The following is a 15,208-nucleotide window of genomic DNA, read 5'->3' as shown; positions in this document are numbered from 1 at the left end:
CCTTCAGAAACATAGAGCACCTCTATTGCAAATTAACAATGTTTTCGTACATAAAGAACCAAAATCAGGCATAGCACTATTTCCACCAGTAACCTTTTGAGTTTGAGTTACCTCAATTTATAAGTTTGATCTACACAGACTTACAACAGCTCATTTTTTTTCAGAGTAGAGCTTCATCCAGAAAGTATAATAAACTGAGCCCAAGTGTTACATATTTTCCACATATAAGGTAGAACCACAAAGAACCTCTTATTCAATTGTTTGAACTCTCCACATAGAAGATAGAACAACTTAGTGGACATGGTTCTACTTTATCTTGAAAAAGTGATTCATGTTCCTTACTGGATGTGCAATGCCCTGCACCTTCTCTATTTTTTGTCACATCAGCTGCTCAATGACATACGTTTCAGACACTAATTTATCATAAACCTCACCATAAAAGTATTGGTATCTCAGTGAAAATGCAGAATATAAAAGCAAAAACATCAAGTTAGCACCTAGGATTGAAAGTAATGTTTAAAACCTTATCATAATTACACCGGAGGCATACTAATTTATCATAAACCCCAAAAACAACAACAACGAAGCATTGGAAGTGTAAAACAAAATCAAAAAATACAATACGGAAGCTATTAAAGAAGCTTAAATAAGTTCTATTTTCTAAATTGTTATACTATGTTTCTCCTATGTCCTTTCTTCAACTTAAACAAAAAGAACCAAAACAACTTAAATTTTCTGTGTGACTACAACCATATTCCCCGATGCCCTTCCCACATCAGCATGAACAATATATGAAATACAAAAATAAAACGAATTGAATAGATGACTACCCTAAGGCCCAAGCTCCCAACATGAACCACAAGATAAAAAAAAAACAAATCAAGAAAGGACCCAAGTAAGTAGACAGAGAACCAGTTACCTCACGGAAGATGAAGAAGAAGGAGGTACGAAGATGGAGCAGAATCAGAAATTAAGATGGAGAAATCACAGGCTTTGGATGAAAAATTTGGATGAATAGAAAGGGAAATGAGATGAAGGTGGTGAAGTACTGAAGTAGTGAAGTGAAGTGTTAGGGTTTAACTCTTAATACTCTTAGGGGTCGTTTGGTAGATTGACTCACGAGTCCCGCGATTATAATCCCGGGACTAATTTATCCCATCTATTGAGATTATTTTATACCATCTAAAAGACGGTATAAGTAATCCCAGTATAAGTGGGATAAGAAGGTATAAGCTGGAATATACCAGCACTAATTTTTGTACCATGTTTGGTACAAGGTATAAATTTATTCAGAATAAATTTGTACCTTGTACCAAACATGGTATAAAAATTAGTGCTGGAATATCCCAACTTATACCTTAAACCAAACGACCCCTTAGGGATTACACTTGATTTTTACGGATTTGGGCTGGAATTAAAATATTTTTACAATGGGCCTTTAGCCCTTTACTCCTTTAGGCCCTACAGACGTATAGTATTGGTAATTTAATTTCGGTATTCGGTATTTACCGAATATCGAATGGTATAATTGTAAATACCGAATACCGAAACTGAAATACCGAAGTTTATATTTCAGTACCGAATATCGAACCGAATTACCGAATACCGAAATACCGAAATAGCCGGTTCGATTCGGTAACTCGATTTTCGGTATTTTATGCCCAGCACACACATGTTGTGGACCCAACCTTGAAAAAATGCACCTATAAAGCAGTAGAGCTTTTCGTTCCTCTCTTTTCTCTTTTCTAAAATAAAAGTATTAAGTTTGTATTATTTTATATGATGGGTAAACGGGTCATGGGTTAAAATAATTAAGTTTGGGAGTCTACGTGGCTAATTTTTTTAGTCCAAGTCATACTTCCATTTAAAAAAGGCAAATATAACAAGTATCCTAACGAGGAGGGCAAATTTGATCCCAAACTTTAATGGGGGCAAATTTTAACTATAAACCATACTTGGAGGGTAAATTTGACCCTTTTCCCTTTGAAAAACACCAAAAGTGTTAGTTTTCACTTTCAATACATTCAAACAACCAAATATTCTTTGCAAAAACTATAACCAAACACAACTCCATCTTCAATTTCAACTTCAACTCCAACTTCAGAATTCCAAATAAAGTGAAAAATATTTAGTTTTCATGGCCAAACGCCTACTTAATTTGATTAGGCACGAAGATTAAGAAGTAAAGAGAGACTTTTGAATCTTATGGTTCTAAATTAAAAATGTATCTAATGTACTAAAATGTTCTTTGAATCTTGTGGTTATAAACTTGTCATTTAAGATGTTTGAATTGTCAACTTACTAAATATAGAAAGAGGCATTCTTTCTGGGACAGACCTAAAAAAAACACTTAAATTGGGATGGATGAAGTATAAAAACACGGCAAAAATTTGAGCGAAAAAACCCGGCCGACTTTCGAACCGACCGACTCGGTTGGTTTGATCCAATATTTTTTTACTTTTAAAAAAAAAAATGACAGAGCTCGATTAGTTTATTTTAAAAAGTTTGATGGGAGAAAGCATCGACTGAGCTGGTCGGGTTTTCGAAATAATTTTTTATTTTTTAGTAAACTCGAACGAGCTCAGTCGGCTATACCAGAAATGTTTTTGGTGAATATTTAAAACTACTTTCTCGTTAGTAATTAACTAACAACGAAATAAGTGCCAAGTTTATATATTAAAGAACTCGTGTTTCATTTTATTTGAGGTTTATAATATAAAGAAATGTTTTTGTTTTCTTAGGTTTATTTGATGAAAGGATTACGAGAAAAGAAAAGAAAACGAAAACAAAAGAATCCTAAGGATGCAACATAATCCAATTGTTTAATGCGAACATCATTTTAGAAATTTCATGAATTAATTATTACGAGATGACCAAGTAGATATGCAGCCTCTTAAAGTTGTCATAATTTTTTTTTTGGACACTCCTATTAGACATTTTAACATCAATCAAAGTGTACCCATTAGACACAAATGAATGATGTCTAACAGTGTGTGTAGCTCACCTGCTCTAGGAGCGTGAAATGCCAAAAAAGTTTCTTTTTTTTTTTCTCTTTCTTCTTCCTCTTTTCTCCTTCTACCTCTAGCGAGAAAGCGCCATAAATAGTCCCTAAACTATGGCAGTAGGTCTAAAATGATCCCTTAAATATACATTTACCGATTTTAGTCCTTTAACTAACCAAAAACTTAACATATTTGGTCTCCGTCCATTTTTCATACAAACAGCGTACACAACCCATAAGACTATTGTTAAACATCCCCCACTTGTCTCTCTCTCCCTGTTACTTTTTTCTCGAAGTTCCTCTTGTGAAAAAAATCTCTAACCTCAACGTTTCAACATGATATTTTCGAGAGAAAGGAGACACAAGCCCTAATTTTATTCAATGGAGGAAAACTGAGGCTGGAGACCATTTGGTGGAATTAAAGAAGAAAATAAAGTTGAAATCGAGAAACAGAAAGCGAGGATAGCTGGGAGTAAAAGTAAATTGATATGGCAAAAAGGATGTTGACAGATATATGCTTGATCTTGATTATAAATTGTTGCGCAATCGCGTATCTAATCTTTTCGCGAATTACTTGAAGTTGGATAGGTGAACACTTTCATCAAAATGGTGTCCTTTAGATTCATCTTTCGATAGGCGAACACTTTCATGTGAGACCATTGCAAGGAAGGTTTTTCCAAAGGATTCGTAGTACGACGGAACTGAAGATGCACATAACGCGCAGAGGCGGATCCAGGATTTAAACTTTAGGGGTTCAACCTTTTAAGATTCTTCATTATATTTAAAAAGTTATGGGTTCATGTCTACTATTTATTGCGATTTGACAAATTTTTACACATAAATTTATGCTTCGCATTGAAAGTTATGGGTTCAATTGAACCCCCACCTAATATGCTACATACGCCCCTGATTATGCATACAAAGTGAGGGATCGTTTAAGGAAGCAAGTTCTCGTTCCCTTACGCAAAGCTCTCGAATTACCAGAGGTTTATATAGGGCAAAATAATTGGGGTTCGATATAGTTTGACTCGACGCATAGTTTACGAAAAAAGACTTCTCAAACGTGTGGTCTAATAAGCCATAGATATTAAAAGGGGAAGTTTTTAAGTTAAATTATTTATAAATATAGAAATGTATCATCATTTTTAAGAAAAACTAAAAAGAAAAGTGTGTCACATAGGGAGTACTATTCTTATTATCTTTAATTTTTCATATGCGAAATTTAGTTCGACACACATTAATCAGGACACACGAAAAGAATTCATGGAAACAAAAGTGTGTTCTATCAAAAAGTACATTAAAATAGTTGATCTATATCATGTGAAAATTAAAATATGTTGTGCAGCATTAGTATTTTTAGAGGCGTTTTCTGGGCGAGTCCGGGACGGGGCGTATAAAAAACGCTTGAGGGCGCAAATGGAAGGCTTTGATCCATAGGGCGTATGCCCAAGGATTTGGGGCGTAAGTTCCGAGCGCACAAGTTAAGCCCTGGGAATAAAGGCGTACGCCCCCTGCATTAACTTTGGTTTTTATTATTGTTTTAAAATTATTTTTGCTATGAATTATGATCTTTATTATTGGGATAATGATAATTATATTTTATGTTATCATGATGTAGAAAATAACACTGTCATAAATAGTTTTTAAAGATGATTGTGCCTGAAATTGAAGAGATAGAGATTTCATAGCCCTATGTTCGTGAAACAACTTTATCCAATTTTTGTCATTGCTCTTATACTTTTTGCCCTTCTCCTTCTTTGAATTGAATATATAAATAAAAGGCATTGCAAATATTAGTTGAGAATAGGAAGGACTAATAATAGATCTGGAGATTGATGATGAAGTGAATGATGATTATCTAGGCTATTATCATTTTTGTGTTGTTACCTTTCTCAAATAATATTTATAATAATTCTTTTTATATTATTGGAATTTATTTGCAGAATTTTAATGAAAACTTTACTTTTGCTTATTTTTTAGCAATAAAATTATAAAATTGAAGATACATGAGACATAACATACGTCCCGTGTTTTGGGGCTTACGTCTCGCCCCGTGCTGTGGAAAACGGTTCGCCTCGCGACCCTGCCTCTTAAAACACTGTGTAGCATTTTTACATGGTTGATTTTACATAATACTAATTATTCTAATTACGTATTCGTCTTTGTATATTTAGACGACATCCAATTATTCTAAATTCTAGTATTAATATTAATCTCATACCCAAATTTAAAAAATAGTTATAATTTTTTTCAAACTTAATTTGTATTTTGTAGTTCAAGAAAATAACTTAGCACAGTTAAAATTTATTATTTTATACAAATAACTAATTGTAATTAAAATATTACTCCCTCTATCTCAATTTATGTGATACACTTTCCTTTTTAGTCTGTTAAAAAAATACATTTCCTTATTTGGCAACAATTTAACTTTAAACTTTGTCTTTCATGCTTAACGAGATGATCTATAACCTCACAAATATCCTTAACTTATTTTAGACCACAAGATTTAATAATCTTTCTTTATTTCTTAAATATCATGCCTAGTCATTATTGTAGTTTCTTATTCTCCAATTTCAACCCGTAAGTAATTTAGTGTCCAGAGAAAAAAGAAAACTTCAGGAGAAAGAAGCGAAAAAAAAAAAGAAAAAAAAAACCCTCCACCTCCTAAATTATAGACAATCTCGCGCCATAACTCTCCACTCGCGCCATTATTGTAGTTTCTTATTCTCCAATTTCAACCCACGATCAGCATATCAGTACGTCCTTATATATAAATTTCAACTGAAAATGATCTCAAGCTACAACATTTATCTGCTGCTCTTGAATACTAAGTTTCACTATCCTTTCTTCTAACTGGTAAGTATTCTGATCATGATTTCATTAATTATGTATTTATTCATCTACATGTATCTTTGAAATCGCAGATATGGCACCGAGGGGAGGTGGACCAAGTAGATATTCTGGAAAAAGGAATGCAAATCCACTGCCATCTTCTCCTATGTTGACTCCCGCACCTAATCAAACACCAGTATCACCTAAATCGTCGGCACCAGAAACGCCACATTCAGTCGCAGCAGTCAATGGATCTGTACCATCATCATCTTCTGAGCTTGATACACCTAGAGATGAAATAGTATCAACAAGTTCTTCAAACACAATTGATGGTACTCATATCCCAATTGAAATTGTCCTCGGAGGGTAAGAGTACCAAGTGCCACACTATTTACATTTTGTATTATATTTTTTAAATATGAAGTAAGGCGACTGTCGATATGAGTAAAACTAGCTAAAGAAATTAACTCACACAAAATGATACCAAACATGACACTAATTTAAGGACATACTACAAAGTAAATGTAAATCAAGGTCGAACATCTAATTAAGATAGGATAAGTTTTCCTCTTTAGTTGTTCCTATCTGTTAGTACTCAACCTAAACTTTTGTACATTCTGCATAAGCAGCAACTTGACATTCTGCATAAGTTGAAATAAGTATGAAGTGGTTTCACAACCATGGTTTAATTCTATTTACAACTCTTTATCAACATCAAATTATATTTTGCTGAAAATTAATAGTGCGATAGTATCCATTTATGGATCTTGTCACTCATATTTGAAGATACACAAGCTCTTTGAAGGTGAATTAAACAGTTCTAGACGTAAATTCGATAAGAAAGACATGTCATAAACAAAGAATAAGAAACTAAAGTAAAGTTAGTCTAACAGGTTGTTAGAGTAAGATCAAACTTTTCACGAACAACTAATTTGGGATCTTTCTAAATATCTTATACAGTAAAAAAAATACACAATTTCTAGAAAACTTTTCTAGGGGAATCAACGCTCGTTTGAACTTATATTTGTGCATAGTCAGGAAATACTATTGAAAGAAGTAGGTGTGAGAGGAGTATTAATTTTTGTAATTACTCCTGAAGGTTCATAGGGAACATTTATTTCTTTAGAATTGTGGTTGAGGAATCCTAGTAGGTGTTGAAAGATGGGGTTCTGATAAGAAGTTTACTGGTAAGTTTGAAAATGTGATCCAAGTTTCTTTTTGCACTCTAACTTGATTAATTCCCATAATAGAATTACATATTTTTTTTGTCAGATGACTTCACCTTCCTTTTGGTGTTAAATGAGCAAATGCTTCAATAAAAATATGCTTAACTAGCTTAACCCTCAGGGGTTGGCCTGGTGGCAATTGGCTTGAGCCTTGGGGTGCTCCCTTTCAAGGTCTCAAGTTCGAAACCCACTGGGTGCAAACAATTTCTGAGGGCCATCAGACTGGGTAAAACCCTGAATTACCCGTGGTGCACTTGCGGGAAACTCTTTGTCGAGGGCCTGTGCACCCCCGGGATTAGTCGGGGCTCAAAGAGCCTCGGACACCCGGTGCTTAATAAAAAAAAATATGCTTAACTAGCATCCCATTGACATACCTTGTGTTTTTTTTTCAATTGTTTGTCATAATCATTATCACCAACTAAATCCTAGTTCATAGCAGTATCTGGTAACTTATTGATTTTCCAGTGTCCTTCTAAATAGGAAAAGATGACAAAAAGGTCGATGGATTTAACTTATATGCAATGACATCCACTAACATTGTATTTTAATTTGTAGTAGCAAGTAACGTGCCTTATTTTTTTCGCTCATTGTGTTATCTTTTAGCTAACTTGAAAGTGTAAAAATTGTTATGTTTATCACTTATTCAAGCCTGGAGTCGAGTAATAACGTATCTCGGGCAGTCACAAAAATCTTCAAGGAGAAGCTAGATTATGAAGGACATAATTGGAAGTCTGTTACACCAGAGACAAAGGACTTCTATTGGGAGGAGTTTAAGGTAAATTTTTGCTAATTATCATTTCACTAATGAACTTTGTACAATTAAAACAACGCCTTGTATTGTTTTTATTTTGTTCTTTTAAAATAGAAACGATTCCGATGGGATATTGCAATCGAAGGTGCCATAAAGGATGCGTTTATGAGAAAATGTGCATAACGATACAAAGGTATGTTATCTGAAGCAAGAGCCTCTGAGAAGAAGCGCAAACATATCCCGGCATCTATTTGGGATAGCTGGAAGCCTCATTGGGAGACTGGCGCTTTTAAAGCCAAGTCCACACAATGTTCAAAAAATCGATTAAGTGAGAAAGGTGGCGAAGGATCTGGCCCCTCACGCCATACATGAGGCTCTAGAACTCACTGAGAACATGCATGACTACTGGTATATTCAATTTTAAATAGCCAAGCTATAATTTCTTCAAAGCTAGTCCTTATGTATTAATCTGGTAAATGCAATTTCGATTTTAGGGTCTAGAACTAAGAAGACCACCTCATCCACATGAGCTTCTGAAGAAGACACATCTAAAGGCGAATAATGAGTTTGTGGACCAGAAGTCTAAGAGCACATATGTAAGTGACGTAAGCATTGCTATTTTTTTTCCTAGACGTAAGCATTGCTGTTTATCTTCTAGATTTGTGTCGATTTTTTGGCTTAAATCATCCCTCATGTTTAATCCTAACTTGATCATGCAATTAAACCATTAAAAAGTAGAGCTTTTGACAAATTTATGATCTGAGTTTTAATTTGAAATATGCTTGATATCTGATTTGGATCAGTTACATAATTGCTCGTGTAAGCTATAGAACATGATCCAGGATAGACTTCTTAATCAAAATGCCTAAAGGATTCCCGAAAAAGGGAAGAAAATACTTTATGAAGATGGTGAACCTTTCATTTACCACTTCTTTATACCTTTCTGGAAGTTTGTTAAACATTGTTTCATCTGAAAGGTGTGACAAGTTGACGCCAAACAAGTAATGCAATTCGTATGGGAAAAGTTAGATGTTGTTACATCAAATAATTGTTTCCTTAAGGTGTTATTTTAACATTTAATGTTTCTACTTTGTTGTATCTAATTATTTCTTGATGGTTTTTCTTCGAAAATATTATTATAATATTCATGTCATAATTTGTTGCTTTCAGGATGCCGTAATGTCTAAGATTGCATCTGCATCGCAGCCTGAAGATGGATCCGATGAGCATCTAACAGTTGATTTCTCAAAAATTTATTTGGATGAAGTTGGCGGGATTAAGAAGAAGCGCATTTATGGTCTTGGTACCTCTTTATGGACATGTTGGCGCATCCTCCACTTCAACATCTCGACATCCAGATCTAGACTTTGATGCTCAGGTGAATGAATGTGTCGGACAACGTATGCAAGAAATGAAGGAAGAGATGAAGAATGAGATGAGAGCAGAGATCAGAGAAGAGATTAGACAAGAAATGGGAGAAGAAATGCGTGAAGAAATGAGATCAGAAGTGCAGCAAGAGGTGACTGAGCAAGTTGATCAAATACTCCAAGCACGTATGTCGCTCATCATAGCCGGCTTACCTACACCTCCTTCTCGTAGACGCGACTCTTCGTCAAATAATGACAAGAGGACTATTTAGATTTATTTAGAGTCTTTTATGTTAAGACATACTTTGGATTGTTTATTAACTTTATGATGGATGTTATTGTTTCAAAAATAGCTATTTTTGTTCGTTTTATTCACGTTTTGCAACTTCGATGGAGGATTACTTTACGCTCATTCTCACGGTTTTGTTTATGGTTGGAATGATTGGTGCATATTTGGTTGAAGTGGATTGGCTTAGAAGCCATCAAGGGTAATTTTGGTGAATTTGTTGCTAGTATGCAGAAGGGGAAAAATTTGATGCTGCTTGTATCACTGATCCTAGGTACTTAGGAGATGATATGGGATTCTCAGGACTTGGTATTTGTATGTTCAGGCAATATGGAGGTTATGTAGAATTGTTGGCACTTGCAGCAGGCTTTTGTTGAGAAGTTGGGCTATGGGGAGAATGAAACTATTCCTGCTGGTAGTTTTGAAGATGGTTGTTGGTGGTGGGATGAAAACAAGACCTTATCATCATGCTCAAATCCTATGGGAGAAGAGTATGGTGATAAATTTTTACACAAACGCTGTTTTCTTTTTTTGCCGGTTTAAGTTATGCAAGGAAATGCAATTTCTTCAGGAAACCAGAAAACTTGAAGCATGACTGTACCACTGATATGGTGCAAATTTGTTTTTTGAAAGTACAACTGTTACCATTGATTCTATTCAATAATGATGTGGTACAAATTTTGTTCATATTTGGAGATGGTTGCCATTCCATTGATCCTATAGCTAGAGGAAATGATATGGGAATTGCTGGTTTGTCATTACAAGAGGAAACAAAGGCTGCAAGTACTGGCAGCTGGTGCTTTAGAAGGCTGGGATACTCAATGGACTGCTCACTCCAATGGATTTTGGCTGCTGGTGTGCTGATAATAAGTGCTTTGGGCATATGCTGGTGTATTTCAAATGGGAGCAGATATTGCTTTGGAAGGATTGGGAAAATTTGTGCAATAGCAGGAATTGGAGTTGCTGCTATGACTGTGCAGCTGGTTTTTCACAATACATGATTCTATTCAAAGGTTATACAGTGTATGCATGGAAATACCAAAACACCAGATGTGCAGGACATTTGAATTTTGTTTGTCATTTAAATATCTATTATGAAAGACTTTAATTAATTAAGTTTTTACTTTTATTTAATTAAAATTTAAAAGTACATATTAAAAAATTTCAATTAATATATTACATTGATGCCTATTATTATTGTTGTCTTGGCACCTTTTCTTGAGTCGAGGGTCTATCGGAAACAGTCTTCCTACCTCCCAAGGTAGGGGTAAGGTCTGTGTACACTCTACCCTCCCCACACCCTACCATGTGAGAATATATTGGGTATGTTGTTGTATAATACTTTGATAAACAAAAATATTAAATATTGTTATGTAGTCAAAACATTTATAAACAACACATATATTCTCGGAGTTCTTCTAGTCTAAAAATTCAAAACAAACTAACTGCAATTTGAGTTCTGAATTTTTTTACTAATACATGTAGTACTACCTGTTATATTAGCATGCTCTGTTCATTGATTTATTGTCACTATGGGTGTGTTTAATAAGAAGAAAAACATTTTTGTTATAAAATGAAGCTAAAAGAGTCACAATATTAAAGGATGAAAACCATAGAAATAGAATGACAAAAGAGGAGAGATTTTTACAATTCTTCCAAAATGTGTTACAAGTGTATCTCATATGAAAATTGATGCCTCTATTTATAGTGATACATATGTATTTAATATATGAAATGGTGGAAGAAAATGGGAGAGCCATTAACATGGTGGAAGAAAAAGGAAGAACCATTAACATGGTGGAAGGAGCATTATATTTGAGAAATGGACATTCATAATTTCATAACACTCCCCCTTGGATGTCCATAGATGATGTGCATCGTTAAAAATCTTATTGGGAAAAACCCTGTGGGAAAAAGCCTCAATGAAGGAAATAGAGTACACATATCTAGTAATACGCTTTGAGAGTTGCCTCATTAAAAACCTTACCAAGAAAACCCAATGGGACAAAACTTGATTAAGGGAAAAAGAGTACAATGCGTATTTTCACTCCCCCTGACGAAGACCAAGATTCAGATGTCGGAGTCTTCGCATTCCAATCTTAAATATCATCTTCTCAAGAGTTGAAGTTGGCAAAGATTTGGTGAACAAATCTGCGGGATTGTCACTTGAACGAATCTGTTGTACATCAATATCACCATTCTTCTGGAGATCATGTGTGAAAAATAACTTTGGTGAAATGTGCTTCGTTCTATCTCCTTTTATAAATCCTCCCTTTAATTGAGCTATGCATGCAGCATTATCTTCATATAATACTGTGGGTATTTTTGTATCATACTTCAAGCCACATCTTTCTCTGATGAAATGTATCACTGATCTCAACCACACACATTCTCTACTTGCTTCATGAATAGCTATTATCTCAGCATAATTCGAAGAAGTAGCAACAATGGGCTGCTTTGTGGATCGCCATGATATAGCAGTACCTCCGCATGTAAACAAATAGCCTGTTTGAGATCGAGCTTTATATGGATCAGATAAATAACCTGCATCTGCATAACCAACAAGATCTGTACTACCTTTGTTAGTATAAAACTGACCCATATCGCTAGTTCCCTTCAGATATCGCAATATATGCTTAACTCCGTTCCAATGTCTTCGTGTAGGAGAAGAGCTATATCTTGCTAGCAAATTAACAGAGAACGCTATGTCAGATCTTGTAGCGTTAGCAAGATACATAAGTGCACCAATTGCACTAAGATATGGTACTTCAGGACCAAGAAGCTCTTCATTTTCTTCTTGAGGTCGGAACAGATCTTTGCTCACTTCAAGTGATCGATCAACTATTGGAGTACTTAAAAGATGTGAATTGTCCATGTAAAATTGTTGTAAAACCTTTTCGGTATAAGCAGATTGATGGATAAGGATCCCATCTGTCAAATGTTCAATCTGCAAACCAAGACAAAGTTTTGCTTTTCCCAGATCTTTCATCTCAAATTCTTTCTTTAAATATTCAATCGCCTTTTGGAGCTCTTCTGGAGTTCCAATTAGGTTTATGTCATCAACATAAACAGCGATTATAACGAACTCTGATTTTGCTTTCTTAATAAAAACACATGGACAAATGACATCATTTATATATCCTTCTTTTACCAAGTACTCACTGAGGCGATTGTACCACATGCGCCCTGATTGTTTTAGACCATACAATGATCTTTGTAATCTGATTGAATACATCTCCCGAGACTTTGAGTTAATTGCTTCAGTCATTTTAAATCCTTCAGGAATTTTCATATAGACTTCATTATCAAGTGATCCATAAAGGTAAGCCGTAACCACATCTATCAGATGTATTTCAAGGTTTTCATGTACAGCTAAACTGATGAGATATCGAAATGTTATGCCATCCATAACGGGTGAATATGTTTCTTCATAGTCGATACCGGGTCGTTGAGAGAATCCTTGTGCAACAAGGCGTGCCTTGTATCTCACAATTTCATTTCTCTCATTCCTTTTTCGCACAAAAACCCATTTATGGCCAATTGGTTTTACACCATTAGGCGTTTGGACTACAGGTCCAAAAACCTCACGTTTGGCAAGTGAATTCAATTCTGATTGAACTGCCTCTTGCCATTTTGGTCAATCATATCTTCGTCGACATTCTTCGACAGATTGGGGTTCCTGATCGTCAATGTCTTTCATAATATTTAGTGCAACATTATATGCAAAAACATTATCCACCATAATCTTCGATCGATTCAAATTTATCCCATCACTAGAAGAACTTAATGATAGTTCTTTATTTACTTGAGTCTCGGGTTCCCTAATATCTTCAGGAGTATCGGGATTAGTCAGATCTTGAATATCTTCATGATATTCTTTCGTAATGTCATTTTGATCATTTTTCATGTTTATTTTTCTAGGATTTTTATCCTTAGAGCCCAATGGCCTACCACGCTTCAGGCGTGTATGAGATTCAGAGGCTATGACACTAGTAGATTGTCCCTTTGGGACATCAATTCGGATAGGCACATTCTCTGCAGGGATATGTGACTTAGTTATCCTTTTCAAATCAGTAAATGCGTCTGGCATTTGATTTGCTATTTTTTGCAAGTGAATGATCTTCTGGATCTCATGTTCACATATGGGGGCACGTGGATCAAAATGAGATAGTGATGGAACTTTCCACGCAATTTCTCTTTTAATTTCTTTTTTCTCTCCCCCTAATTGTGGGAAATTTGTTTCATCAAATCGACAATCTTCAAATCGGGCAGTAAATAAATCTCCCGTCAATGGCTCAAGATAGCGAATAATAGAGGGTGATTCAAACCCAACATATATACCTAACCTTCTTTGGGGGCCCATCTTAGTACGATGTGGTGGTGCTACAGGCACATATACAGCACAACCAAAGATTCGGAGATGAGCAATATTTGGTTCATGACCAAATACTAATTGTGATGGGGAGTATTTATTATAATGAGTCGGTCTGAGATGAATAAGAGATGCTGCATGTAAGATAGCATGTCCCCAGACGGTAGTGGGCAACCGTGTTTTCATAAGCAGTGGTCTTGCTATTAATTGTAGTCTTTTAATAAATGACTCAGCAAGGCCATTTTGGGTATGAACATGTGCTACATGATGTTCAACTTTTATCCCAACTAATAAACAATAATCATCAAAAGATTGAGACGTAAATTCTCTGACATTATCGAGGCGTATAGACTTAACGGGATGGTCTGGACACTATGCCCTTAAGCGTATTATCTGTGCTAATAATTTCGCAAACGCCAGGTTGCGAGAAGATAGGAGGCACACATGAGACCATCTTGAAGATGCGTCTATTAGGACCATAAAATATCTAAATGACCCACAAGGTGGATGAATAGGTCCACATATATCCCCATGTATACGTTCTAGAAAAGCAAGAGATTCAATGTCAACTTTCATTTGTGATGGCTTATCTATCAATTTACCCTGATAACAAGCAGCACATGAAAATTCACCACTTTCAAGAATCTTCAGGTTCTTAAGTGGATGCCCATTTGAATTTTCAATAATTCGTCTCATCATTATTGATCCAGGGTGACCTATTCGGTCATGCCAAAGCAAAAAAATACTTGAATCATTAAACTTCTGGTTTACGAATGAGTGTGCTTCAATTGTACTAATTTTTGCATAATACAGTCCAAAAGATAAAGTTGGCAATTTCTCCAAAACATATTTCTGGCCGGAGACATTCTTTGTAATAGCAATATATTCATCATTTATTTCGTTTAATGTCTCAGCGTGATACCCATTACGGCGGATATCTTTGAAACTTAACAAGTTTCTTGGGGATTTAGAAGAGAATAATGCATCTTCTATAACAAGTTTCGTCCCCTTAGGCAGAAATATAGTAGCTCTTCCGAAGCCTTCAATCAATTTCGAATTGCCAGAAATTGTATTAATATTTCTCCTTTTTCTACGCAAGTTAGAAAAGTATTTCTCATCTTTGAATATGGCATGCGTTGTTCCACTATCAATCACACAAATATCTTCATGATTGGTCATTGATCCAAATAAAATTTGAGGAATTTCCATAGATTCTTCAAGAATGAAATAATAAATAAAGTGAACATCGAAGTAGATATTATGATTAGGGGTGGGCGTTCGGTTCTTCGGTTCGGTTTTTCAAACTTCGGTTCGGTTTTTTCGGTTTCGGTTTTTTGAAAGTGAACACCGAACACCGAACCGAATTAGTTCGG

The sequence above is a fragment of the Lycium barbarum genome, chromosome 3 (assembly GCF_019175385.1).
Source record: "Lycium barbarum isolate Lr01 chromosome 3, ASM1917538v2, whole genome shotgun sequence".
NCBI classification, from domain to species: domain Eukaryota; kingdom Viridiplantae; phylum Streptophyta; class Magnoliopsida; order Solanales; family Solanaceae; genus Lycium; species Lycium barbarum.
Note: the sequence above shows the minus strand (reverse complement) of the source record.